The 12,777-nt window shown below is 43.9% G+C and overlaps 1 pseudogene across 1 annotated transcript in view; it reads right to left on the reverse strand.

The window, feature by feature from the left end:
- Positions 1 to 12,777, reverse strand: part of LOC147734751 (aldo-keto reductase family 1 member C3-like) — a 202,093-nt pseudogene that overhangs the window by 117,946 nt on the left and 71,370 nt on the right. Inside the window, exons 3-4 of the transcript XR_015307539.1 lie at positions 8,138 to 8,254; positions 6,040 to 6,117 (exon numbers count right to left, since the gene is read on the reverse strand). The product of XR_015307539.1 is annotated as an aldo-keto reductase family 1 member C3-like (transcript). The remainder of the gene's footprint in view (positions 1 to 6,039; positions 6,118 to 8,137; positions 8,255 to 12,777) is intronic.

Below are 12,777 nucleotides of genomic sequence, written 5' to 3' on the forward strand. Positions count from 1 at the left end.
TATAGGCAGTGCATAATTTGAATTGAGTCCCATCCAGGTGTTCATAATGGGGCAGAATTGGGTTGTAGCTGAAGACAGTGCGAGCTTCACTCAGTGGAGCAGAAGGGTGTTCAGGGGGATAGGATGTAGCACTATGGCCAGAGATACAGAATTTGGAACTGGGAAACCTGGCTCATCCTTCATGACTAGTCCATCAGACCACTCTCCTAAGGGAGCACATACCCCTGCTAGACATTAGAAGACCCACTAGACATTGTAAGCCCTGGTCTCTTAGTACCAGCAGGTGGACCTTACCGGTGGCCAGTGTTGATTAACCTTGAAGCCTTGTCCACCACAATCCATACTGAAGGTCACCTCCAGTCTTGGGGCAGGCGTACAAAGCAGCACACCCTAGAGCAGCAGAGACTTTGTCACTGAGGTCACAGGACCCTTGAGGACAGTCTACCTCACCCATTGGTGCCTCCATTTGCCTTGTTCCAGCAGCACTAATGCAACTCACCAGGGATTGGCAATGCAGGATTTGCATGCACACCAGAGTAAGGGGAATGTTTACAAGGGCCTTGCATCATGCTTGCACCTTGCAATGTGGCACATGCACAACGCAAAGTTCCAGCTGGGTGACCTATCTAGAATGCTGCTGCGGCATGATATGACCATATATGAGGCGGATCGTTTAATACAGATGCAGCTTTTAGTGCTTGAATCAATGGCTAATTTACCTGGGCCCTTTGCTACAACTGCATTAAATGCTGCTGAACGGATGTAGTTGGCTGGTGTAGGACTGCAACAGAACAAAGGCTGTGTTAGCATCGATAGGGCACAGTTCTTTAGGAGATTAGCAAATAACCTGCGAAAAAGGATGACAATGACTAATACTTCAAATGTTTCTAGATGCACAACCACAAACAATGACAAAATGGAAAACAAAGAGTTGGTCCATAGAATGAAACTCCTACAACCAGTTTATTGGCCAGATCCAGTAGACAACTTATATGGTGAGGGAGAATTACAAAGCCTTTGTAGCAGATTGCATGCATTTGATACTAGGCAGTACATCCTTGGTTTCAGAGAGTACAAACAAAATAAAAATTGCATTCCTGGAAGCCTGAAACCATTAGTGCACACTATAGACACCTTTAGTACCTCCACTGCTGAATGTGAATGGGGCTTTAGTGTAATGAATGAGATGGTCACACCACTGCAGAACGGAATATCAATAAATTGTTTGGCTTCTATAAATTTCAGAAAAATTTTGTGGGGCTTCCTGTCATAGAATTTAAACCTGAATTTTATGTTCAGAAATGGTTAGAAAAAGGAAGGAGAAGTGCAGATGAAAGAAACTGCATGGCTCGGACACAAATCTGTGATTGGAAATATGTCCCTGATTGTAAATGTATTAAATATAAATAACTTATATATAAAACCTCAAATAAACATGTTTATCCATTGTTTGAATTAAATAACATTATAAGCTGTAACTGGTCAGTGAAATGCCAAACATACTAAAAATTGATATGTTTTGCTATTTCTAACCACACCTCCGACTCCGCCCACTAATTCAATCTTCGGTTTATTCCCACCCTCTGATTCTCCACCCACAGTTCCCCTACTTTTTTTTCCCCACTTCGACCACTGCCGATTACAGAACGGCTGCTCTGCCTTTTTACCGTGCCTTTGAACTCCGTTTGTGGCTGGACCCGGAGGTTCTTGTTTACGCATCTCACTCGGCGAGTGACGACGTGCCCTTCCCCGGCACCGGATATTCTCAGCTCGCGGCTGCGGCGGGGTTTCCCTTCCTGCTCTGTGTTCCCCACTCGCGACTGTGGCGGTGTTTTCTCAATGTTTTGCTCGGCTGAGCGAGAACGCACAGCGAGGGGCTATCAGGAGAACGCTAGTGACTTTAGCCTCACTGGAAGCCCGATCCTGGTAGGAACCCCTTTTGCTTATTGTTTATTCATGAGACAATATTAAGTCCTTGGGAGTGCTTATAAACTTTGTTCTCGGACCAAGATAAGTTCATGGAATATTTGCTTTTTCCTTTGTTCTGACCCCTGGTGGATTATCCTGGATGTGAGAACTATAACCTGGCTGGGAGCATTTGTCAAACTGAGATTGCCACGTGTCTGCTTCCAAGCGTTTTTTTGTTCCTATGGATTACACATTTTTTCTATTTTTCTTGGGATACAAGTGTGTACGAAACTGAGTATGGACGTGTGCATGTGCATTAATGTTATACAGCTATGAGACGGCTATATGGTGGTTACTCATGATAGATATTTGCCTTCTAGGTGGATAGTGTTTCCTAACTGTAAGAGAAGTATCTTACGCAGTGTTTAGGATGAATTCAGGGAGGAACTTATCAAGGTACTGCTTTGGCTCTAGTGGGATATTAAAGAGAGTAGTCAGGATATCTGTGCCTTATTAATGTTATGCTTTTTTTTACAGGTTTTTCCCTTTCCACTGCTGCACCTACCCTATCCCTATCCCTCGCTTGATCACCTTTATACTCTGTATACTATTTAGTAAGAGTGTGAGGAAGTCAGGAGGTGGACCCTTGTTCAGCATCGGCCTGATCCTGAGGAGCAAGGTGGTCATGACACATCGTTTCTGTGGAGGGTTTCTTCAGGTCGGGGCTGACTGCAGCGTGTTTTCAGTCTTCAGGGACGTGGTGTTCTCAAAGAAGCAGTTGATCATCCGCCTTAATTTGGGTGCGATGGCAGAGGCGGGACTGTGGAAGATGTGATGTGGGCCAGAGCTTGAGGGTGCTCTGGAGTGGATGCTTTTTATGGTCTTCATGGTGTTTTCTGTCATGAGCAGGATCCATTTGAGCAAAGTCTGTTGGGTGGCATCGCATGGGGGGGAGCTGGAGTGGTGAGGTGGTCTTGATTGTCGAAGTTGTCGTAGACTATCTTGATCTTGTGGGGGAAGAAGGTGCTGAAGATGTTGCAGAGGTTTTGGGAGGGTGGGACGTCTGTTGTTTTGCTGCAGGGTTTGGTGAATTCCTTGATGATGGAAGAGTTCTTTAGTGTTGTGTGCGTTGGTGAGGATTTTTTCTTGGAGGAATTTCTTGTGGATTTGATGAGTTGGTGAGGTGCAGTAGTGGCTTCTTTGTAGGTGGTGCGTGTTTCCAGGGTTTTGTTGTTCCTCCATGACTTTTTGAGTTGTCTGCAGGAGCATCTGGATTCTTGCAGTGCAGGGGTGAACCAGCCTGCTTTCTTGATGTGTTTTCCGGTTGCTTTCTTGAGCGGGGCGAGTGTATCGGCTCAGTTCGTTTTTCCAGCGGTGGAGGTTGCATGCTGTGGTGTTTGAGTTCGACGTGGTCAGTGATGGTATGCTGAAGAGCTGATATTCATTGAATTTGTTCCAGCTTCTGTGGGGGAGGTGGTGAGCTTGCTTGTGTGCTGTGAGTTTTTTGAAGGAGAAGTGGATGCAGTGGTGATCTGTCTAGAGGAGGTCCGGGGTGTGCTGTAGGAGACGCTGTTTTATTTATGCATTTTTATATAGCGCGGACTTTACCCGAAGGCGTCAGAGCACTTCACATTAGGAACAGAAATGAAACATAATGAGAAACATTGCAAAAGAACAGATTACAAAAGCATACGTTACGTTGCATAAGGTAATAGTGACAATTGTGAGCAAACAAAATACATGAGGTAGTAAAAATAGTGAGCAATCAAAAATACATGAGGTAGTCTAAAAAAACATAACCTAGATAGGAACGAGCTTAAAAATTACCGACCGATCGCCAATCTACCTATCTTGGCTAAAATTGTTGAGAAGGCCCTAAATAATCAACTATCAGCCTTTATAGAAACCCATAATCTACTGGATGACTCCCAGTTTGGTTTCCGCCTAAATCATGGGACAGAGACTGCCCTGATCAAGGCTACTGAGGATATCAGAACCATTCGCGACGCGGGTGGTACAGCAGTCTTGATACTGCTGGACTTATCAGCGGCATTCGACACGGTCGATCATGCCATCTTGATCGACCGTGTCGAAGCATTGGGAATTAGACACAGGGCGAGGACTCTCCTGGCTTCCTTCCTTGCCGAGAGAACCCAGGTAGTCACCATAGGGCCTTTTCAGTCCACCACACTGTCCTTGCCGTGCGGTGTACCTCAAGGCTCATCCCTGAGTCCGACACTCTTTAACATATATGTGTCGGACCTTGCCAAAACCATTCGTGCCCATGGGATGAGCCTTACATCTTACGCCAACGACACTCAGTTGGTTTTGGCCATCAAAAATGACGGCCAAAAAATCGCCGATAATTTCAATCTGGGCATGCAGGCCATAGGGAACTGGATGGCATCCAACTGTCTCAAATTGAACTCGGATAAGTCCGAGGTGGTCATCTTTGGAAGCTTAACCCCAGAATGGTCCTCTCGCTGGTGGCCACAGTCTATGGGTCCTCCCCCCATCCCTGTCAGCAAAGTGAGGAATCTAGGTGTCATGTTTGACGATCGTCTCACGTTTTTCCCCCATGCAAATCAGATTGCCTCCTCTGCTTTTTATAAGCTACGAATCATTAAAAAAATTCTCCCCTTCCTTCCTGTCTCTGCTGGTAAAACCCTGATCACGTCCTTGGTCCTGTCCACATTGGACTATTGTAATGCCCTATTTCTGAATTCCCAAGAAAAAGTTCTCAATAAGCTGCAAACCATCCAAAATGCGGCTGCCAGACTGCTGGGTGATATCCCCAAGTTTCAATCAGTCTCAGGAACCATCAGAGAACTTCACTGGCTTTCCATCATGAACAGATTTAAATTTAAAGCTTTGTGTATTGTTTATAAGGCGTTGCATAACCAGGGACCAGCCTTTCTTACGCAACAACTTGTCCCCTATCGGCCCACCAGATCCCTGAGGTCTGCTGACCTCCTCCAGCTGGAAATACCCCGTACCAAACTGGTTTCATGGGGCGACAGAAGATTTCTCGTTTCAGCACCCAAGCTCTGGAATACCTTGCCACTATCTATAAAGAGCAGCCCCTCTCTGTGGTCTTTTCGAAAGCATCTTAAAACGTGGCTATTTGATCAATAATTACATCCCTCTCTAAGGCAGATTCAGCAGATACTTAGCGCCAAGATGCCCACGGGCCTTTGCTGCGCTTAACAAGTGTTTAAATAAATAGTCAAAGGTGCACAAGAGGAAAAGTGACAAGTGTGCAGTTATAAGAGAAAACAAAGTATAATTTGAGGTATAATACTGCAATAAGTACTAGACACTCAGGCACAAGAACAAGCGTTACGTAGGCAAGGTGGCACTTGTGCAAGTATCAAAGGTAAAAACATATGAGAGGTAGCAACGTGGTGTGTGCAAGTTACAAAGGGCACCGAAAACAAGTACATGGAAAATACTGCAAAAAGGCAGACACTCCAACCACAGGAATACATTGGGAAGGCACTTCCATGGTCATGGAAAGTAGAAATTATCAGTAGTGGGAAGTCTTCCTCCAAATAGCAAGAGGACATGAATTACTTTTGGAGGTGTCTCTGGAGGAGGAGAACTTTGAGGTCCCTTTTAAAGGCCTGGGAGGAGGCGGTGGTCCGGAGCTGAGGCGGAAAGGAGTTTCAGATTCTCACTGCGTTGCCTGAAAAGGATTGGGCCATTGTTCTTTGAGTGTGTGTCCTTCTGTGTGCATGGGGGTGGTGACTATTTGTTTCAGTCCTATGTTGGCAAGGTTCTCTAGGAGGGAGGCGGTGTTTGAGTCGTCTTGGTTATCCAGATGAAGTTTTGGTCTCCGAGTATGATGTAGTCTGTGGAAGCGAGGGCATGTGAGCGCTGAGGTTGGTGATGGCATCTGTAAAGGGAGAGCGGGCCGGGAGGCCTGTAGATGAGGGTTTTGTGGAGAGTCGTTGCAGATGGTTGCACACTCATGGAGACAATGAGATAAGAGCACACACTCAGGCATAGGCATGCATGTGCGCACACACAAACACACTCAAACACTTACTTTCACTAACAAGTTAGCTTTACATAGACATCCACTCCCTCCTATACACAATTATTTCAATGTTTTGTGGTATCATTCCATACCTCCCATGTGGCACGCAGATCGACATAATCATAAATACATTTTCCAGTTTCATCCATCGGAATTATGTTCTCTCCAGGCTATAATAGAAGATTGAGAATATAAGGTAAAAACACGTGTATGTGTATATATATATATATATATATATATATATATATATATAAATATTAGATCTATTTATCTATATATGCATCTATATATAGATAGAGAGATAGATAGATAGACGGATAGATAGATAGATAGATAGACAGATAGATAGATAGATAGATAGATAGATAGATAGATAGATAGATAGATAGATAGATAGATAGATAGATAGATAGATAGATAGATAGATAGATAGATAGATAGATAGACATACAATCATTTGTTTTTCTTATTAGAGGTCAAAGGGTGTATCTCTTAGACGTTCAATAGTCCTATACACAAAGGGTCCTGGGGACAGCTAAGTTATGACCTCAAATGATCATGTGTTGCTAGACTGTTTCCACTGTTTCCACTGACCACAGATTCAGATGGTATTTTGCCATCTTTACTAATTCTGGGCCCTGAAAAACATGCTTTCTGATACGCTTACTTGCTTTATTCCAATAAGGGAGACTACATTGCTACTCTCACCTGAATTCTTCAAGCATTTCCCCATCTCTATAAGGCCTCGTTGTACCCTTGTTCATAGAGTAATAGATGGTGCAGTACTTGTACGAGATAATACTTTATTATGGGTGCTCTCTCATTTATCTTCTTCTATGTCTGGGGAGCTTCGTCTCCAACCTTGGAGTCTCTGTTCTGCCCCACCTGTGAATGCTCTGGTTCTCCACCTACTTTCTGTCAAGTTCCCAGGATAGGAAGTGGTGGTCATTGTCCTCCTTGTCGACAAAGGAGGATTGCATGCTGCAGTGTGTTAGTATCCTCAAGGAAGCCCTTGGCATGCCACTTCCTAATAGCGACTCGCAAACTCTATTTTGCGAGTCGTAATAGGTTTTGTACATGTGCCACACAGATTTTCGATCGCAAACTGGCAGATTTCCCATTTGCGACTGCAAAAATGGTCGTACATGGCCCTATCAAAATTGGAAATTGTGAATGCCTAACTGCTATATTCTAAGATTCGCAATTAGGTAATCACAATTGCCAATATATGAAACTCTAATAGTTTCATATACTGATTCCTGGGGTGTTGCAAATCGACCTACCTCAATAATACTAATGAGGTAGATCTCAATTTGTGACCCACTAGGAATCGCTAAAATCACACCCATGGTGGCCTAAATAAAGCAATCTATTTTTTTATGCACTCAATTTCCTTAAAGGAAAACGGGTTGCGTTTAAAAAAAAAAAAAAATCTTTACATTTTTTAAGAGCAGGCAGTGGCCTATGAGACTATTCCCAAAGGGGAAGGGGTCCATGGGGACCCCTTCCCATTTTCGAAAGGGTTATCACCAATTATCATGTAGGTGGTAAAATGCTAATGTTCTGCACTGCATTCACGGTCACAAAACATTCAAACATACCATTCGGATTTGCTGTTTGGAGGGACGCCCCAAACACACCCCTTTCAAATACCGAATCGCAAACCCACTTTGTGATTCAGTATGAGGTTACCGAATCGCCAAATGGGTTTCGATACATGCAAAAAGCCTTTTTTGCTTCTGCAATCGGGCCGATTCTGGGAATCAGAACCTTTGCGAACACAAATTTGATACATGTGGCCGTTGGACTTCCCAAACAGTAGAATAAATTCCAACATTTTAGGCATGGAGTAACCAAAGTTTGAATGGTTTTAATCATATGAGCTGTGTTCTGGGTGTAGGTTGCCATTTCTCAGATATTACTGGGAGAAGCAAATGGCAAACAGATCTGGGCATCAACACCTTTTACCAGGTCTCATTGTTGGACACCAGCAGTAAACAAACTGGCAGAGAGTCCATCACCTTCTCCCTGCATGCACCCCTGGACTTACATGAATATATGATGTGGTCCATTTATTGCCTTAGACAGATTACTATAGTTACTATTGCTATACAATATGCATATATATTTACTGTGAATAATACTCCGGGTGAGTATCTTTCGTCATTGAGTTGGGCTTATGTGGTTTACCTTTAGGCTGAAAGGGCAGTGGATGAGAAACAGATCGATGTAGTCCAATTGCAGGGCTTTCAGAGATGCTTGCAGACCTTGCCTGACCAGTTCTGGGGGATGAAAAGTTGACCACAGCTGTACAAAAGAACAAAACAAAGGTAAAGGAATTCACATAAAATCTAAGATTGTGATAAACAGCTACAAATTATGGAAAGCAGCTATCTATGATTGTGAGCTACATTTCAAATGTCTCCTGCTTGCATATATATGCAAACGCTCATTACGTCTACTGGATTTCTGGTCCCCCAGCCCTGATTATGTTAGGCAGAGAGAAATTAAGGCATGTTTGTATGCGCTAGTTTCTATGCCTGATTATGACTTGTTAGGCTCTTCCACACCCAGTTTTACAAGGATTTGGCGACCGGGGTCTAATTTTTCTTGCTGATAGTTCCAGCCGGAATAATTGGGAAACATCCTTTACAACGCAACTTTTACCACGCAGTGCTTTTACATCGCAACTTTCACAAAGAAAACCATTACAACGCATTGCGCTGGGGGGCATTCTAGGATAGGGAATAGATTTAATTTACTATACAACACCTTCCCTACTATCCACGGGGAATGGAGTTGGAATAGTAAATTAAACTATTCACTATCCAGCGCCCCTCAACGCTATGCGTTGTAAAGGCATGCGTTGTAAAACTTGCGATGTAAAAGCATGCGTGGTAAAAGCATGCGTTGTGATGTCATACATCCGGAATAATTGGATGAGGCTTTGGGTGAAGCACGAGTCAAACATACTTCCACATAATTTTTTGTAAACAGAAAATATCTTTCTCTTCCCCGCCACTCCTTCCATCCTCTTCCTCCCCCTCCCTTCTTTCCTCTCCTCTCCTCTCCCCTCCACTCTACCCACAGGTCCAGGCATACATTTAACCATCAGTTCAGAACATTTGGTAAATGTATAGGGTAAAACCTCGTGGTCTCAGAATTCAATGTGGTTTTACAACCGGAAAAATCAGTACCACGCAGTAATTCCCCATTCCATGGGGGTCAGTGTGTAATTTCACGGTACTGGCTTGATTATACCGGACAGTAATGGTGAAATCACATGCACTACTACAGTGCCCGACAGTAGCATGCACTAGTAATCAGGCCCTTAGACGTTGTTCAGTATTATAAGACCCACTCTCCCTAGAGCCCTCACTATATTTAGTTAAAATATGTGAATAGCATGGAAAAATAGCTATAAGAATAGCAACGACACATAATAAGTGAATGAAACATCTTATATTTGTCCTTTGGCCTTAGTGTGTCCCCTGGGAGTCCCACCTGCACCCTCAGGATGTAGGTGACCAGAAGTACTTTCTGATCCCTGTGGGAATTGGGTGGGGCCTTCTTTAATTTTTAAGTTCAGCTTAAGCTGTATCGCCAGAATATTGTTTTTCCCAAAACATACATACGTATTAATTAGTGCTCATCTCCCATTGGCCTGTTCAACTGTCAGTCACATTTTGCTTCCGCCCACCACAGCATCCAGCATGGAGCAATGGGACAGCCCGGTATGGCCATTGGCTTTCTAAAGCTTGAGTGACTGCATATTGCTCGTGCACTTGTGTATCTTCTCTGCAAAACAAAGTTCACCTCAGTTTTGAGGCTGATGGGATTACTTCTTGCAATTAGACTGCGTTTTTGTCTCAGCAGCAGCGTCTTCCCCAATTCTTAAAGTGTAAAGTGGCAAGTAATGTGTTTTTCTCGTATGCTTTTTCTTTCTGCCTCAGCACATGGAGGGCACACGACTTAAATTGCTGTGGATGCTTAAAAAAGCGCACCTAATAATGCCCCCTCCCAGCACTCCACCGGGCAAGGCAGCATTATACATCATGCTCAGCAGTGATCTGATTCTTTCCATGCACTAAAGCATGTTTTTAATATTTGTATTTAATGGGTGGAATGAGGGCTCCTGGGGATGGCATTCGCAGAATGTCCACCCCGGGCAGGTTCGGGCGAGTGGAAGATTCCACTGGGCAGGTGTGCAGCCATTGGTAGTTTGTGGGTGATGGCGGGTTTGAAACAACGGTTTATGACAATTTCATTTTGCGGCGGCCGTACGTGCACATGCATGTTTGTGTCAAATCGTTCTGCCTTTGCTAAGCTCCTTAAAGGAGCTAAAAGAATTAAAGAGGAGGCTCTGGTGAGACGCGAGAGCTCATTATTGCCCCTTAGTGTGGTAACAACACAGGAGAGCTCTTTAAACAGTGATACTGCAACACATGTGTCCAATAAACCAGGCATTCCCATATTTAAAAAGATGTTAGGTATTATGGGCAAAGAGGCTTCTTCAAATGTTGTGGAGAGAGCTTTATCTCCAATAGTTTGCAGAGTAGTAAGTGACAATTTGGTGCATTCAATGCAGTCTTCTGGTAAGATTGGTGAGTGTGTCAAGTTTTCAGACCGTGTTAAGGTGATAAATAGTACAAATAAAGTAGAAAGCCAACTGAATGATAATGTTCAAGTCAGTAAAGAGTTGGGCAAGAAATATGCAGCTCCTGTGAAAGGTATTAACACGGCAGCAAAATTTGGGAAATGGATTTGGGTGTCTAGTAACGTAGCTAGAGAAACAGATTTAGTAAATATAAGGGAGATAAAAGTTCCATAGTCTGCATCTTTTGGCGACTTGCCGAACCACGTTGCGAAAAATTCTGCAATAAGGAGCAAGATGCCGTAAGAATTTGGAGGACAGGTCCAAGGCGTCCTGTTATCACCTGTATGAAGAGAGGGAAGATTTTGATACAATCCTTCCGACTTCGTGGGATCAGAAATGTGCTTCGCAGTTTTCAAGAGCAATTGATTGGAGGTCATTTGATGGTGGTGTTGGGGATGGTGAATGCACAGGTGTGAGTGCGAGTAATAAGAATGTGCAGTTGGAAGGGGTGGTAGATTATGAGAATGAAGCTAAATGGGTAGAAAACGGAGGTGTTGATATTTGGGGGTAGTCCGGATATCTGATCAAACGACTGGTGGCCTGCCTTTCTTGGAGACTGCCCTCCTTCCCGTCAGTTTGCTAAGAACCTAGGGATGTTGATAGACACTACTCTTTCCTTCGACCGTCAGGTCAGAAGGACTGTCTCCACCTGCTGTGGTATTATCAGGGTTCTTAGAAAAATTGCCCATTATCTCTACCCTGATGCCCGGAAACAGGCCACTGTGGCATTAGTTTCCTCACTACTGGACTACTGCAATGCCCTTTATGTGGGCATTAACAAAAGCCTTATACACCGTCTCCAGATGGTCCAGAATGCGGCTGCAAAGATGGTCCTAAATCTACCTAGACTGGGCTCAGCTACAGCAGCCCAGAGAAGCCTACGCTGGCTTCCCATTGAGCCCAGGATCTCTTTTAAGATTCTTTGTCTTGCCCATGGGGCTCTCCACGGTACAGGTGCTGAGGGTCTTAGGTCACTTATCCATCTCTATTCTCCTAGTCAATCCCTCCTTTCCTCTAATAAAAATCTTCTTGAGGTCCCTAGGTTTGTAAGAGCCAAGTGGGGAGGTAGAGCATTTTGTACGGTGGTAGCCAGGTTATGGAACTCCCTCTCCCCTGAACTTCGAGGGCAACCTTCACCCGCTCTGTTCCGTAAATCATTGAAAACCTGGCTTTTTTCTGAGGTATATATATAAATGCTCTCATTGGTGTTTATACATTTCATGACCAGCTTAGGCGCCTTGATGCCCTTGGGTTAAGTTGCGCAATATAAGACTCCCTTCATTCTTTCATTTATTGATCTAGAAGAAGTGGAAGAGAGGGAAATTGTTGACGAGGTTGATGGGGTGCTTCTGTTGTTGGTAGGAGGGTGGAGCTGGGGGTCTCTAATTTTGTGTCCAAAAATTGTATTTTACACAATAAGGAGAATGGTGAGTCTTGGTTCAGACACAATGGTGGGAAAAGATGTCAAGACGGGAAAGCACGGAAAAGGTCATCGCTGAATGTGGGCAACACATTAGGAACAGGGGAGAGGCATGGGTCAAAGAATTTGAATACTAGTAACATATGTTGTAAGAGAAGCAAAACATCAGATCAAAAATTGGTGGATAAAAATGTGGGGACGGAACGTATTTCAGAAGACGTTGAATTATCCAAGTTAAGTTAGGAGAGTTAATCAAAACAGGACAACAAAGTAGGTGGGTCAAGAGATGAACTAATCAGATCCAATCAACAGAGGGGTCGAGGGAAGAAGCATGGGAGCCTACAACATTTGATACTTGGACATCAGTCTTTTTAATATTTGCTAGTGTCTATTGTGAAAAATGTCCTGAAAGGGCAGTAACCATATTTACATATATTGACACTATTAGGAAAGCACACATGGAATTTGGGGGATTTGATTGGCTGCATTATGATGAAGAATTTCGAGCTTGTTTGGTTCTTCTCCCAGAAAAACCTTGGGGGCAAGTTGATAATGAATTATGGGTACAGTGGATGTACCCACAAAGACGTCCAACTCCGATGCACACTGCAAGTGGCTTAGCAGTACCGCATCAGCCTTTTCTTACTAAGCCCACCTCAGTGGGGATTTTTGAATAGACCTCAAACCTCAAATTCAGGCGCGTGTTGGAATTTCAACAGAGGATGTTGTCAAAAGAACCCTTGCAGCGTTAGC

The sequence above is a fragment of the Lissotriton vulgaris genome, chromosome 1_2 (assembly GCF_964263255.1).
Source record: "Lissotriton vulgaris chromosome 1_2, aLisVul1.2, whole genome shotgun sequence".
In the NCBI taxonomy this organism is placed as follows: Eukaryota; Metazoa; Chordata; class Amphibia; order Caudata; family Salamandridae; genus Lissotriton; species Lissotriton vulgaris.